The sequence below is a fragment of the Equus przewalskii genome, chromosome 24, assembly GCF_037783145.1.
Source record: "Equus przewalskii isolate Varuska chromosome 24, EquPr2, whole genome shotgun sequence".
NCBI classification, from domain to species: domain Eukaryota; kingdom Metazoa; phylum Chordata; class Mammalia; order Perissodactyla; family Equidae; genus Equus; species Equus przewalskii.
In genome coordinates, this window is record NC_091854.1 from 65,279 (window position 1) to 79,429 (window position 14,151).

Here is a 14,151-nt window from a genome sequence, read left to right on the forward strand (position 1 = left end):
GTAGAACTCTTGTTTTGTTGTTTGCTAGTTTTCCCTTCTGAAAGGCCTCATTAAGCACAAGAAGGTGAACAGCAGAGTTTAAAAAAAAAAAAAAGCAGCAAAACTGCCTTCCAAAATCCAAGAGTTCAAATGAGATTGCATACAAATTGCGGGGGTCTCTCTCCGTTCAGCCTTGCAGCTATTATTCCTACTCCTATGTGACTCGCATAACAAACAAGGAACGGAACCGCAGAGACAAAGAGCCAGGACCAGGAGAGACAATGGAATCACCGTGTCCTTTTGCTTCAGCAATCCACCGGCTAGTCACTGCCTCACAAATTTCTTCCACACACTGCCGTCCATCACACAGGCAGCTTTTAGGAAATGAAAAAGAAAAAAAAAAAGCCATCAGTTGTCATAGAAACAATAGCAATTGGTGCCACCTTTGTGTGAGCAGCTAGAAGCCTTGCTGCTGCCATTTGGCCATCTCCCAAGGACCCAGATTGAGAAACACTGGCCAGCTTGAAAGGGGGCCCCTGAATTTCTGCCAAAAAAGGAAACCGATACCCTTCAAGTGGGCGGTCACATATTTGCCTGAGATTGAAGGTTAATTAAAACACAACCCTGGATGTGGGAACATGTTGTGAAAAACACGTTTCTCAACCCCTAAATTCCCTGTGTGAGGTCTAACGAGGCCATTGTAACCTTGTGCACCAGGGCTGTCCCATGGGAAGCAGCCAGAGCAGGGTGTTCCGCCCTCAGCCTGATGGAATATGTTCTCATCAGAGAAAGATGTAATCATCTCTAAGAGAGTCTAATTAAGCTGGTGATTAAGGTTAGCAGTGGGAAAGAAACATCCCAAGGGTGAGGCCAAGCTGCCAGGGATCACGCTGACAGAGTGCAAGGCCAGGTGGCCGTGGCTTTCCCTCAATTTATGGCCTCTTTCAAACTGCTGCAAAATGGCTTCCCTCATAAATCAGCGGGCCAACATGAAATAGTAACCCCCAGCCTTCCACAGTAGGCTCTAAATGGCTGGCAGTCCCTGGGGGCTCACCCAGCACACAAAGTGTCCATCTGAGAGGTGGGACATGGTGACCTCAGGTATATTGAGCTCATGTGAAAATGCAGGTCCTGTGGGCTCGTGGAGAAAAAGAGATTACTATCAGCAGAGCTTCAGAGAGTCTGTCTCCCACTCCTGCTGTTTCTACTTGTGAGAGAGTGTATCTCAGGGTTGTTAAACGATCAGTGAGGCAGGATGGGAGCCTTGGGGCTTGGTGGGGAAACAGGCTGGCCAGTGGGTCTGTCACCAGGCAGGGGGTCAAATCCGAATGAAGGCCGGAAGAAACCAGAGAGCTGAGGGAGAGGTCGGGAATCACACAGGAGCAGGAGCAGGAAGTAGGAGGGTATACACAAGCAAAGACGGGAGATTGTCAAAAGTTTCCACAGGCTGGAAATCTACAGACTCTCAGAGCAGCCTCGAAAGTCCATTGGAGGCTTGATTTTGAGACATGGTCCAAAATTACCCAGAAGTTTTCCACCTGCTCCTGCTAGGACAAGAACAAATTATACATCAGAACAGTCGGACTAGGTTTAGCTGCATGAAACAGAAAATCAAAAAGACCCCTGGCAAAAGCCAGAGATTGGCAAGCCAGGGCTGCTGTGGTGGCTTTACGGCAGTCAAGGACCCAGCTCCTTTCAGCTTTCTGTTCCACTTCTAGGCTGACGGTCTCAGCCTCATGGCCCACAATGGCTGTTATAGCTGCACCTATCGCAACCACTTTCCAAACAACTGGATGCAGGAAGAAGGGTACATTCTTCTCCTTCTACAAACACTTGCCAGAAGCATCAACCAACATTTCTCATTGGCCAGAATCTACTCATACGGCCGCACTCAGTTGCTGGTATATGGAAGGTATATGGAAAATGCGGTCTTTAGGTTGGACTCATTGCTACTCTGAATAAATTACTGCTCCTAAGTAAAGGGGGAAATAGATACTTTTTGGTAACTAGAAATCTCTGCTAGTCAGGGTATTTCTTCGTTGACTCTCTGAGGATCTCTCAAAAACGTGTCAATTATGGTCACTAAAAGGAGAACTGTTCCTCTACTCACTACTCACCAAATCTGAGGGAGTTTTCCCACACAGACCAGTTCTCCAGCTCTCCAGATGCCAAGTGGGTATCCTACAACTCAATTCGGACACTAACAACCCAGAGTTAGTGCAGGGCCCACAGGCTAAGGGCTCAGTCCCGCAAGACTGCCCTCCCCACTTCAGACACCAATTGCAAGTCAAGGCCTCCCACACTTCTGACCAAATAGCTATAAATCAGAGGTTCCCACAACCCCTTCCTGAGGTTCAGTGATTTGCTAGAACAGCTCACAGAACTCAGAGGAACACTGTACTTCCTATTACCAGTTTATTATAAAGGCTATAAACTCAGGATCAGTCAAATGGAAGACAGACACAAAGCAAGGTATGTGGGAAGGGGAGCAAAGATTCCCTGCCTTCTCCAGGCACACGGCGCTCCCAGTACCCTGATGTCTTCACCAACCTGGGAGCCCTCCAAACTCCTTCTTTCAGGGTTTTTAAGGAGGGAGCATTACATAGACAGGGTTGATTAAATCACTGGTGATTGGTGATTGAACTTAGTCTCCAGCCCCTCCTTTTTCCCTGGAGGTCGGCAGAGGAGGGCTGCAATTTCCAACCTTCTAATCACACGGCTGGTTCCTCTGGCAACCAGCCCGCTATCCTGAAGCTGCCTTCCAGCCCCTGGACCAGTCATCTCATCAACATACAAAAAGACACTCTGACCACTCTGGAGATTCCAAAGTCTTAGAAGCTCTGTCTGGTGTCAGGAACCAGGGACTAAAGACCAATTATAACAAAATATGCTCCTCTCACCCCTGTCACTCAGGAAATTACAAGGGTTTTAGGAGCTCTATGTCAGGAACTAGAGGTGGAGATCAAATATATATTTCTCATTATGTCACTGTCACACATTCTGCAGCGAGAAAGTCTTTGTTCAGCTCTTTGTCCCCAGGCTAGAGCATCTCCTCTTCGAGGTTGGTGGCAGTGCTGGAATCCCGCATCCAATGGGAGGTAAGGCATTCTAGGAGCTCCCCTCTATCAGATGAATCCCTGGAAGGGAAAGCCCCAGCAATGAGTCATCACCGGCCAGGGACTGAGTCCACGTCAGAGCACCCTTGGCTTGAACTACTCTGGGCTTACACCAAAGCAGAGTGGGGCTTGGTTCCTGTGATAGCCAAGGAGACCAGGGTCATAATCACAGCTTCACAAGCAATGGGATTCATACACTGAGCATTTGCTCTCTGCAAACGCTGTCCTAGGCGCTGGAGATGCAAACACTGAGAAGCATCCCTTCCTTTGAAGATGTTTCCAGTTTTGCAAGGGAAGCAATATGCAAATCACAGGTTAAAAAACAGCATAAGTGTGATGCTAGATGTTGCTGGTGCACTATGGTAGATTCATCTAAATCATCTGGGAGGCAAAGGAGGGCGTCTCCTGAGGTGAAATCCTCCTGGGTTTTGAAAGACAAGTAAAAGTTAGGCTAGAAGAAATGAGAAAAGTATTTCATGCAGGGGAACAGCACTTATACAGATATAAACATGAAAAAGGACATGTTCAAGGGGAATTTTGTGGTTCAGTCTGGATGCCATATCCGGTAAAAGTGGATGGAGCATGAGGAGTTTCATTAGATATTAAGGGTGATTAGATATCGAGGGTGGGGGACTCTGGTTAAATCGACTTAGAATTCTTGCTAAAATTGGACAATGCAGAGATAAACAGGGAAGTACAAAAGTCAAGCCTAATTGAAAAAGAGCTCAGAGGAGCCTGATTAGAGTTTGGTCAAGGAGAGAATCTTTGTCAGGGACTGGCAAAAACCAAAGAACAAACAAAAAAACTTAATTTTATCATAACAACAAATCAAGAACAGCTGTGGAGTGCCTGTGCAGCTTCTCTATTTTCTTTCTTGTTATTCTAAAGTCAAGATAACAACTCTGCAGTCACACACCATCATTTAAGTATATATTCACTGCAAACTGGAGACAACTTGGCCCTAAGGAGCAAAACACCATATGATTTCATGGCATTAAATCTGTCATCACAAAACCATGCTTTAAATGATTGCCCCCTTCTTTTTCCTCTCCTTCTTGCGCTCATGGGGAGGAGTGGAGGGTTTTCCATTTGAATTTGTTGTTTAGAATAGATATATGCGGACCTCCATGTAAACTGAGGAACAGTGTCTGTGTATATTCTTCATATTAGAAAATATGTCTCTCCTACATCTATAGGCATTTATTTCCTAGTACAGATCCTTACACAGTTCCCTTCCCTGCTCCCCCCAAAAGTAGGAGATGCCTAGAACTAACGATGCAAAGACATGAAGGACCCTTAAATGCGTATTACTAAGTGAAAGAAGCCAATCTGAAAAAGCTACATAGGATATGACTCCACCTATATGACATTCTGGAAAAAGCAAAACTATGGACAATAAAAAGATTCATGTTTGCCAGGGGTTGGGGGGGAGGGAGGGATGGATAAGCAGAGCACAGAGGATTTTTAGGGCACTGAAACTACTCTGTATGATACCACAGTGGGGGATAGATGTCGTTACACGTTTCCGTAAACTCATACAATGTATGGCACCAAGAGTGAACTGGAATGTAAACTATGGACTTTGGGTGATAATGATGTGTCAATGTAGGTTCATCCTTGATAAAGAAATGTACCACTCCAGAGACTGACGTTGATAATGGGGGAGGCTGTGCATGTGCGGGGATAGGGGGTATGTGAAAACTCTGTATCTTCCTCCTATTTTGTTGTAAACCTAAAATTACCGTTAAAAAGTTGTCAAAAAAATAATGACGCCTCACTATTTTGAATTATACTATTTGGAAGATGCAATCTTTTCATTTGTTTTGGGATGAAATGTACAGAACACGATTGCAGGGAAGTTTCTAAACCGCTTAATAGCGCGAACACCATAATAAGGCCCCTGACGTGTTCATTCCTTCCCGGAGTTAAATATTTCTCTTTGGGGAACAGCTAAGACAAATGCAAAACCCCAAGTCATTCTGTGCTCACCGCCATTCTCGGATTTCCTGATGTGAGTGTGACTCAGTGAAAAGGACGGATATGCAAGTGCCAGGCAGTAAGAAAAGGAAAAGTGGGGGAGGCTTTGTTGCTCTCACCGCCCCAGCGTTCAGCGCTGAGTTGAGGGCTGGCCCCTCCGCCTTTCTCTGCAAAGCCCCGCGGTGCAGGAGCTCCGGCTGTGGATGTCTCAACAGAAAGGGGCTCCCGGAAGCTGGAGCACAGGCGGGGACACAAAGGCAACCCTGGAGATCAAAAGGTGGTCGGCACACTAAAGGTGGCGGGGTCTGAATGAGGAAGTGGTGGAGGGGTGGCATTCCCTGCTCACGCTTGGCTGTGAACTCTGCAAAGCGCTGCAGAACAATGCGGAACCGACATGGCTGGTGCAGCACGCAGATCTAACGCCTTTGACGCTGGGGGCTTGTCAGAGCTAAAACCTGACGTGTAGGAAAAAAAAAAAAAAGAACAAAGGAAAGACAGAAGGCTCGTGTATGTCAAAGGAAAGGGGCTCGAGAAAATGCTGCAAAGAAAATACTTCAGCCCAAGATGCTTCCGGAATTTGGTAGGCTGATGGAGCCGCCGCCGCTGCCCTCTGCAACTGCGACTCTGAGCGTTGCCTTCTCTTTAACTGCCTTTGATACCACAGCCTTTTGAAGTCCTTTTTCGTATATATGTAATTTACTTCTGCAACAGATAGAACTTCAGTTCTGGTGTTTACCCTCGCGCTGGGCTCTGCTACAAGGCAAGGCAGGTCCGTCGGCGCCCTCTCCTGGTGCTACTGCGAAGCTGCAGCAAGTAGGACTAAGGAGAGAAGGCTTGTGTTTTCCCGTGTTTGGTGCCGCAAATTTTTAGTAAAGTTTACCCCACATCTGTGGTTATCAAACTTAAACCCTCACCAGACCGCCTGGAGGGCTTGTTAACACAACATTTCTGGGTCCCATCCCCAGAGTTTCTGATTCAGTAAGTTTGGAATGGAGCCCAATAATCTGCATTTCTAGCAAGCCCCCAGGTGAGGCTGGTAAGGGAGCGCAGTCCCACAACCGCCGCCGTATACACGAAGCACCGCACGAGGTGGGGAGGCACTTGACGAAATCAGCGGACCTGTTCTAAAGCGGGAAGGCCACTGAGTAAACTGAAAAAGGTTTCAGCTGGCTAGGGTGTCATTCAAAGTGGTAAACGGGGCCACCTGAATGAGAACCGAGGTCTCAAACCCCAGCCAGTGCGCTGCCCATTACAGTATGCTGAGCCTGAGCCACCCTGACGTGACCTTGATGTGTAATAACATCGGTAACTGCCACCTATGGGGAAAAACTCACCTCAGAAAGTCCCTCAGAGAGGCGGACTCACCACACATTCGCACGCCCACCGCCTCCTAATTGCATCTACAGCAACGCTCACCTGTCTTCTAAAGGTCTGTGGCAAGAGAGCGCGGGTCGGGCTGTGGCTGTGGTAACTTTTCTCCAGGCAGCCCAGCGTGTGAGAGCAGGTGTGAGAAAGCCAAGTCTTTGTTGTTGCTGCTTTCAGCCATTTTGTGGCTCCCCATTGCGCTCAGGACTTGTTCTTTAGCGGAGCTCGGCATCGCACCTCCTGACTTCCCCTTTCTTCTCACTTTATGCTTACACGTTCTAAATGGTGCGTTTCTCCTCTGTCGCCATTGAACCTTGGCTCCTGCGGACCGTCTACCTGGAATGCCCTCCTCACCTGCTCACTGACACCTTTTCCTACCATCACCTCGTCCCAGGAACTCCTATTCATCCATGAGGACTCGACTTTGATTTTCTCTTTGGTCAGCCTCTCTTCAGTGCCGGCCCCCTGAAGACCAAGTAGGAATCCACGCTACAGCATTCCCAAGCACCCGGGCACACCGCAGCCCTCCACACTCTTATGGCAATTGAGTGTTCACGAGGCCCCTCCCACTAGACTCCTTGAGGCCAAGGACTATGCCTTTTTCGGATCTAGCACCTTCAGATCTAGCACCGTGCCCGGCATATCATGGGTGCTCAGTACACAGACTAGAAGGAGTGCAAACATGGATGTAGGCTGGAGAATTTCCACATCATGGATCCACATAAACTGAAAAGGAGCAAGAGTGGGTGAGCCCCGAGAGCATTTGAAGGCCATGATGCATAACCATTCTTAACCCCCAGGCCATGCAAGAAAAGTCACACTTCTTAGAAGAGATCACCACCGGCATGTTATGCAGAATCCTGACAATCCCAGAACAGATCTTAACCTTTGAAGTGTCATGGTTGGGAGGGATCTTAGAGATTTCAGAAGACACAGACAGGGGCATGAATTGTCCCTGGGCCAAGTTTTTTAGCCAACAATCTGAAGTAGTACCTAGGTCTCTGGACTCATTCTTCGATGTTCTCACCACATATCATGATAAAGACATTGGATAAACCCAATGATGCAAAGGTGGGTCAGAAGATAGCAAGAAGACCTCCTGACAACAGTGCCAGCTGTGGCAGCCATAGAGGTGTCCTACTCAGGTCTGGCATCAAAAAATTAATAACTTGCCAGCAGCTTCAGGGAGTGCAGTGGGCTGACAGCTTACAGCTCTTAGCAATTCCAGGCTTCATCTAGATTTTTGAGTTTTGGCCATGCTCCTCCTTGGAGGCTCCCAGTCAATGACTCAGCATGGCAGGGGGACTGGGACGTGGTCATTTCTGTCTAAAATGGGACTGCTCTGACGGCAGCCTTTACTTGAGAACTCCCAACTGGGTTGGCTGAGATAGTCACATCCATATAGCAGTCTGAGACTTTCCCCTCTCAATTTTGCTGCTTCTCCCTTTTATTTTTCACAGGCATCACCCCCAGTAAACCTCTTGTCCTCTAACTCCATCTTACCATCTACTTCATGGAGGACCTAACTGACACACCAGCCAAAGCCAGATGGGGTCTCCAGAGGCAAGAGAAGAAAGGAGGTCCCTGCAGCAGACCAAGAAGCTGAACCCAAAGTCCAGCCAGTGATCTCTTACACGACCATAAAGCAAGCTTTCTTTGGAGATAACAGGAAGTGGTAACGTGTCTTCTATGCTATTAAGAATCAAGTATCATTTTTTTAAAAAAACTTGTGTCCAGGGCTATATATCATGTGACCTTCCTTTTCTATCAAGGAAGAATTTCTGAGACTCGTTCTTTGTATATGAGGGGAATTTGGATAAAGAAGCAGAAATGAGTGTTCTAATAGGGAGATCCTCCTTGTTTCATGTTTTAAGGCCAGCTCCCTTAGCTCCACACTTCATGCTACAAGCTGTCACACAAAATCATATCCTTGAGGCGCAGGAAACATTCCCAACGTGTTACATGAAAAGCACCAACCCCTCCATCCCACCAGCATAGCCCTTGCCCTTGTGTCCTTTTCTAGCCCATTGCCAGCACCCAAGTTCTGTTCCTTTTGATGAAATGTCCTCAAAAAGGCTAGGAGAATTAAAAGATTAACTATTCCTATAATTTCGAATCTTCTCACATCTATGTCTTCTGACATCCTACAACCCTTTGGTTAAAAGGCTCAGGTGAGGTGGGGAGAGAGACAATATTTCTCAAATATTTCTACAGCCTATCTACCAGCGGTGCACCTTTGATGCCTGTGACAGGGGAGAGATGCCGGATGTCTTTCAAACATATTTTCCCACCAACTCCAACCTCACAGGCCTGAATGCCTTCAACGTTCCGAAGAGAGAGGAAGAAATATCCCCCTCCAGTTGAGAACATTGTGGGTTAGCGTAATTCATCTCACTGAAAGGAGCTGCCCTTTGGGTGTTAGTTAAAAAAGTAACCACACAAACCAGCCACACATTGTACTTTATAGATTTCCTTAGCCCACCATTCAATACTGCAAAATAACTCTAATACAGCTTCTTCAGCCAACCCAAATCCCAATGGCATGCTGACCTTTAAATGTGTCCCTACCCATCCTTGCACTGTCCACTGCATCTCCAAAAAATCCACCCAAGTACTCCTTTAAATGCTGCCTTCCACCACAATCATCATTCGTTGTTCCACCTGACTCTAAGAGGCTCAGTTCTTGGTCAAAGTAGACCTAGGGATTGTACTGGGCCACATAGTAACTCTATTTGAGCTCTTACTGTCAAAAACAGTTCAGAATTAGGTCCATTTTCTTTGCCTTCAGGCTCTTATATAACCATGGGGAACAAAAAGGACAGCTAAGCAGCAGCTAAGAAGGCAGTGGCATCACCTACCATCTTTAATCGGGGCCACACTTGAGCTTCCCAACAGAGGAGAATCTATGCTTAAAAATAATTCTCAAGATACTGAATGAGTAGAGAGGTCATTTCATTAATTATATGGTGAGTAATGGACATTTCTGCAATAAATGACATTGCCATTGGCTGTGCTGCCTGTAGGGAGCCACCCTGCACAAAAATGCTGCACTTAGAAGTGTAGTCTCCTCTGGGACACGTTATCAGGAGATGAGTACATAATGGGGTAGAAGTTAAAGAGCATTTCCCAGTCTGATAAATGAATCAGATCGACTGTCTGAAGTCCTCTGGGAACATGCGTACAAACCTGGAAAGAAGAACATCCTTCTCTGAGCAGCTATGATCCACTCTCATGGTATTTCCTGGGAATTCATAGCTGGGGAGGCCACTCACTGACCCAACTGTGCACGTCATGTCGTTAACCCCAATTGGACACTCATTTCCAGGAAATCTGCTGCCCTTGAATCATTATCACTGTAATAAACATGAAAGAAATGAGCATAAGGATTTCTTCTGGAAGGAGCCTTTTTGCCTAGTTCTAGAGAGTGGTTTGCTGGGCATCAGCCTGGAATAATTCTTCCAGTCCTCATGACTCTTCTCAAAAGAGGTTAATGATTCGTTACTGACTGCCCCAGAAAAAAACAGAAGCTCTTGAGTGCTCCTGTGGCAACTGATAAAACCGAACTGGAGTCCCGGGTGGATCATTTACTGCGTGTACATCTATGGGAAAGTTGTTTAACCTCTCAAAGACTCCATTTTCTCACCTGTAAAATGAAGGGAAGACTATCTGCCTTATGGGTGTTTGCCTGGATGGAAGGAAATTCAGCACAGCAGTGGAATTAAGAGCTGCTCTTTGGTACCAGACTTCCTGTGTTCAGAATGGCTTCTTACCAGCTGTGTGACTTCGCACAAGTTACTTACCTTCTCTGTTCCTCAGTTTCCTCATAATAGTAACACCTACTTATGATGTTGTTATGAGAATGAAGTGAGTTAACACAGGCAAAAAGCTGAGAGTAGTGCCTGGCACATAGTAACCATTCAAAAAGTGTTTGCTATTATTATTATTGTATGTGAAGAACAAAGTCACTCAATAAACCCGAGTTCTTTCTCTCCGCTATTCTTCTGGCAAACTTCAGGGGGAACGTTAGGTACCATTACTCTATACCTAGTATTTTCCAGTTCCTCGGTATAAATCAAGGTTACAGCAAAGGATTGTCCCCTTATCTCCATGGACACAGACCTCTTTCCCTCATTTCCCAGTGGAAATATTTCAGATGTGGCTGACCCCAAGCCCAATGGAAGTAACCTTTAACGTCCTCCTGACAAAAAATACACATCCCTCCAACCCACCTGACTCCCCCGCCCCTGCCAACCCACCCACGTGCTTCAGACCTCCATGATTCCACAGTCCAGCAACTATTTGCAAAGCGTCTGCCGTATATAAAGCATTAAGAAGGACACAAAGAAGGAGCAGTCCTGGACCCTTGCCTCAAGGACCTGAGGACTAGCAGGGGAGAAGAGAGGCAAAAGGCAGAGGGTCATAGCCACCAGGAGAAGGAAACAAAGGGAGTCAGAAAAGACTTCCAGAAGGAAGAGGCATTGGACTTCATCGCAATTGGTGTGTAGCATCGCAAATCGAATCCATGTGAGTGGGGAATTCCAAATGGAAGGAAGAGTGGGAGCAAAGGTTTAGCCATTTGAAAGCATGGGACACACACCAGGAAAGGTATGTCGTCTCCTCAGGCAGAAGCGCAGGATAAATAAAAAGTAACAGTTGGAGATAACAGTTGTTAAAGATGTTGGGGCCGGCTTAGTGGTTAAATTTGCACATTCCACTTTGGCAGCCCAGGGTTCACTGGTTTGGATCCTGGGTGCGGACCTACATACCACTTGTCAAGCCATGCTGTGGTAGGCATCCCACATATAAAGTAGAGGAAGATGGGCATGGATGTTAGCTCAGGGCCAGTCTTCCTCAGCAAAAAGAGGAGGATTGGCAACAGATGTTAGCTCAGGGCTAATCTTCCTGAAAAAAAAAAAAATAAGAGTTGTTAAAGATGTTTAGGGCAGAGCTGGCAGAGCAGCAGGCTATCTGTAAAGTAGGGAGCCAATGAAGGGTTTTGAAAGGCAAGGAAGGGGCCAGCCCCGTGGTCGAGTGGTTAAGTCCGCGCACTCTGCTTCGGCAGCCCAGGGTTTTGCTGGTTCAGATCCTGGGTACAGACATGGCACTACTCCTCAGGCCACACTGAGGCGGCATCCCACATGCCACAACTAGAAGGACCCACAACTAAAATATACAACTATGTACTGGGGGATTTGGGGAGAAAAAGCAGAAAAAAAAAACGAAGATTGGCAACAGTTGTTAGCTCAGGTGCCAATAACTAAAGCTAGTTCTTGGATGACAAATCTAACAATGCTGTGGAGGATGAACTTGAGAGGGGAAAGAAAGTAGTTAGGAGATTATTACAATAATAGTACAGGTGAGCAAGTAGGCAGTTGGTGAGGGTGGGATGGGAGAATGAGAAAGAATCAGATGCAGCATCCACGGATCTTGACCAATGATTGGGTTTGGAGGAAAACAGAGAAAGAAACTTAGGATGAGCCTCAGCTCTTGCACCTAGCTGCTGATGGAACAAAGGAACAATGTCCTCCACAGAAGGAGGGAGAAAGAAGATTCAGGCTCTGACAAGAAATGATGACTTGAGTTCATTTCTCTGAGAGTTAGTCCTGCCCTTTCCATGTCCTTTTCTGAAACTTCCAATAGCAGGAATTACTTTCTCAGCTTTTTCTTCCTTTATGAGAGGGGTCTCTGTGAAAATCGTGGGGCTCTGGGACGCTTAAGCAGGGAGGAAAGGATGACAAAAGCAAAGGCAGAGATGGGAATAAATCTTTTCTTCCCTCCTCAGGTTTGTCTGACAAGCTTGTCTCTTGCTCACAAGGGAGAAAGACAGGGTGACAGGAGGAACTTCTTCCGCTAGAATATAAGTTCCATGAGGGCAGGCAACTTTTTCTCTTTTCTCTTTTGTTCAGTGATGTGTCTCTAGTGCTTAGAGCAGTCCCTGGCAATAGTGAGAGCTCAATAGTGTCTGTTGAATGAATGATTCCTGTTTCTAGACATATGAAGAAATAAAGAATAGAAGGTCCCCCACAGCTGATTCAGGATTTCCTTCCCAACCCCAGTCATCCAGTCTTTTCATTCTTTTGAATTTGTTCATCCTTGTCCAAAAAACATCTAGAAATAATTCTCCAAGAGCCCTCCTGTGTATTCTCACACTGTTGCAAAGCTCTCAGGAATTGACGACTGCAGGCTGTATAACCAAGGAAATAGCAGTTCTTTGATGAGCAGGAAGCTGCATATTTACAATGTCTAGTAAATGTGGTCCCTCGCTGGGGAGGGTAGCTGGATTTGGAAGCATGCAAGTGTTTGACTTCTTTTCTTTAGTTTATTTTCTATTTGTAGGCTCACTGCATCATTTTCATCTTTTCCCTTTTAGAATGTGATTGGGTCAAAATTTGCCATTTAGAGACTGGAACACCATCCAGAATAACGTGAGTCTCTTTTGATGTTATGAGAGGACAGCTTACAAGTTTTGGGGGATCTGAGGAGTGGATTTCTCTGTAGACTCTCAAAAAGCATCACAAGGTCCAGGAATTGGTGTGAGAGAGAAGACATCAAGGTAAAATATTTTTAAGCGGATAAAGATTGGGAAGTAAAAGGATGTTATTCAAAAGAGTGGTGTATGAGTCAGGTTGGTCTTGACATCAGAAGTCTTTAACATCAGGCCCACCCATCCGGACTCATTAAGTTATATTGTATCTTATCTTCCTTTTCTGCTTCCTGAGACTTAATCATGGTTTCCTCAGTGAGTATCATCAGCTGCCTGAAACTTTAGAAGATAAAAGGATGTTTTCTTTTTTGGAAGCTGCTATGCAAGGGCTGAAACTAACTTCGAAACCTACAACTTTAAACTATGTTGCAACTCATCCTACTCTTTTCAAATTATGCTCTGGGGTCATTTATTATGTGCCTGTTGCATGCAAGGCGCGGTGGGAATGCAAATACAGGGATGAATAAGACCTTGTCTCTGCGCTAAAGAAAACCACAATTCCTGTGTAGAGAAAGACATACAACCGACTTTTCTGTAATAGGCTGTGACAAGGGCTGACATGGAGCCACTGGAGGTTTTTGAAGAGTAAATTTCATGATCACCCAGGCTTAGCCTTTTAGATGAGTTCTGCTTTATCTCTGTCATGACTGACATCATCTCTTCCAAGGGAGTACAGGAAAGAAGATAAATTCGTTGTTTGTTTTACGTAATTCATTGTTGAGTTCATTCTGAGGAATTATATAGGTACCTACTTCTAGTTAAATCCTAAAGAATACTACTCATAGTTGAAAGCAACTAGAGAGAGCTAGAGCTGAAACAGGGAAAGTAATCAAATTCAGGGACAAAAGGAAGTTACCTGGGTGAGAAAACCAAGAAGAAAAGAGGAAAATGGTAGGAGGAAGGGAGGGGGAGACGTGGAATCTTGGAATAAGAGAGACAAGAGAATCTAATTTAGAAGCATGAAAACACCAAGACACACCAAGATGCATGTGACAAGGTCATGTCTGGCTTCTCCCCAGGACTTAGGACAGTGCCTCACATATGGTATTGGATAAATATCTGTGGATGAAGGTTCTAAGAAACAATTCATCAGATGTGTTTTTTATAATCCTTGTTCATGTGAATCGCACTTGTTTTCTTTGAAAGGCACAGCTTAAACTCTCTCTACTATCTCTGTTTAATTTCCCGGGTCATCTTAACGTATACCAGGTTGCCATATCATAATGTATC

The 14,151-nt window shown here is 45.8% G+C and overlaps 1 long non-coding RNA gene across 1 annotated transcript; it reads left to right on the forward strand.

The window, feature by feature from the left end:
- Positions 1–5,097: 5,097 nt before the first annotated feature.
- Positions 5,098–10,433, forward strand: LOC139079189 (uncharacterized). Its single transcript, XR_011532561.1, has 2 exons — positions 5,098–5,349; positions 7,898–10,433. It is a non-coding gene; the product is annotated as an uncharacterized lncRNA (long non-coding RNA).
- The last annotated feature ends 3,718 nt before the right edge of the window (positions 10,434–14,151 follow it).